Genomic DNA, 2555 nt, shown 5'->3' on the forward strand with positions numbered 1-2555 from the left:
CCCGTTTCTGGAGAAGGATATCTCGGCTTTAGCGGCAGCGATAAATTGCCATTTCTGTAGAAACATTTTCTTAGATTTAGCGGCAGCGCTAGATAAATAAACAGTACGAACTAACAACATCTTATTTCTGCTTGACACTAAAAAATATTGACATCGATCAAAACGTGTCCCTAAACTGTGGCAGGGCGGACCCCCCCCCCTACACACACATACAAACACACATTAAGTTATTGAATGTCCACGAAACCCTTGCGTCTTTAAATTGGTTATCGTTAATTCAAATATATATGAGTATGGCTAAATTCGTGTTTGACGTACTTCAAGTACTGTAAAGAGACTTGCATGGCGCTTTCTGTCCCCTCTTTAAAAATCATTAATGCTCGCTTCACGGCGTTAGTGTTCACAAGGCGTTTGGAAGCCCGTCTGTATCTTACTCGAGAGAAATGAGTGTAGCAATGTATAGACTAACAGAAAGTTAAGGTCATCGGGGCATGTCTTCGGGATTTTTTTTTTGCTTGAGCATGAACACATCGAGCACGCTAGGCTCGGTAATATAAATTAGACTTTTAGCCAGCGTAAATTGAATTGCATGCTGGGCGTGGTGCTGTTGGATTCCACGAAAAAATAAAATTATTGTTCACTGCATACTTAAAGTATGCTAAGTATGGTTTACAGATGCAATTTGTGACCCAAGCGTGTCGTTTGCTACATTTTTATGCTTGCAAAATTGAACTAAATTTTAAATCAAATTTACCCGTTGTTGAAAAAATGGCGCAAGTTAAAACTGGTTTAATGTTGATATCGCTGTGGTTTTTGTAGAATTTGCAGAAAAGAAAAGCTGCCTTAACACCGAGCATATCCTTTGCGTTCTGGTCATTTTCTATGACGCACTGGGATGTGTGTTCAGAAGATTTTAAAGCTACTTTCACCTATAATAATAAAAAGAACGGGTGATTCTCTTGACCGAGAGCATAAGAAACTACAGCCAGAAATGTAAACATGGAGTTGAAAGCTTAAAGTGTGAAACGAAATCATTTTTGATGTTTACGTAGATTATTTTCTAAGCCGTTGGGTGTATTATACACCTTTTTAATTTCAAAATAGCAGTTTAAGATGGTAAAAAGTAAATTCAAAATGTCACCTGGTCTAAAAATCAATCAAAAGCGATATGAACTGCTCAGAGAATATCACAGGGTGATCATCTTTGTCGATAAACACTTCGCGCGAAAATTACCGACTCGGTTTGCCGTTCTTTATTGGGATGCTGCATTCACCCACCAGTCTTTCGATCTACGGAGGTGTCAGGATTTTGTGCCTGCCAGAACAATTGACGGCGTTAACGGCGTGATGCTCCAATTCAACAAGTGAAGTCAGATATGATTGGTAGCAGTTGCGTCGGGTCCTTTTTTTCACAATGACATTTTGAATTTACATTTTGCCACATTGAACTACGAATTTACCATTTTGAAGATGAAAAAGTATACATAAAGCCTTCTAACGTCGACAGCACCATCCGCTAATAAGGGACAGAAGCATGTCGGGAACGGCTCGACGGCTCTTCCAACCGCCTCAAACAAATCACATTATTACTACCGAGTGCGGAAGAAGCTAGAATGTCCATCAATCCTGTAGAGGCCGATTTGCCAGAAATTAAGCAAGACCAGCTCGTAGATACATGTAAGAGTGGTTTGGCACCGTATGCTAACTGAATGATTTTGGTTTTGTCACAGCTAATGGGCTGGTTATCAGGAACTCACCTTGAAACCGCCCACACCCTTACCTTAAATTTTTTAATGTCGGCTCCGTCGGGCTGAGAAGCTACGAGGTCAGGTCGTTGTATGGGTGTTAGTAAAAGCTACAGCAAGTACTGTAGGTAGCTTTTAATAGCATTAATCGTGTTGACGTTCCAGCATGTGTCAGTCTACAATAGGAAAAAAGTGTAGGGGAGAGAAGACTCCTGATCAATTCTGGTAAAACTGCTGTAGCGCATTTGACTTACTGTTAGTAACAGTGAGTACAGTTTCAAAAAAGTCAAATATAAGGAACAACCTAATCTAAGTGGAAAATCATTTTTATTTGACTGCATATGTTATTTGTATGCAGTCAAATAAAAGTGCTTTTCCACTTAGATTAGGTAATACCTCATGATTTTGGTTGTAACGAACGGTTCTTGTAGTCGTTCCATTCGAGGTTAAGTATTTTACTCGGATAATAACAATCGAGCGTACAAGGTTTTGCGCAGCCAGATATGAATTGCATTTTCATGTGTTTAAGAAATGAATCAGATAGAGCGATATCGGCCCTGCATCAATAACTCTCGATAAACTATGAGCATATTCGTGGTACTCATGACACCACACACGTCGGAATTTAAAATAATGTGATTCTTATCCAGGGTAAGTTTAAAGGTGGGGGTGTCACCATTATATTCATTACAATCCTGAGTTTGCATACACTTTTGTAAAGCAATATATTTTCTTACTATCGTGGGTTTACGGGACTGATAGGCACATAAGCACACAAAAAACGGCTCCACTTACCATTTTGACGCTGGA

Source organism: Phytophthora infestans, genomic scaffold, assembly GCF_000142945.1.
Source record: "Phytophthora infestans T30-4 supercont1.59 genomic scaffold, whole genome shotgun sequence".
Taxonomy (NCBI): domain Eukaryota; phylum Oomycota; class Peronosporomycetes; order Peronosporales; family Peronosporaceae; genus Phytophthora; species Phytophthora infestans.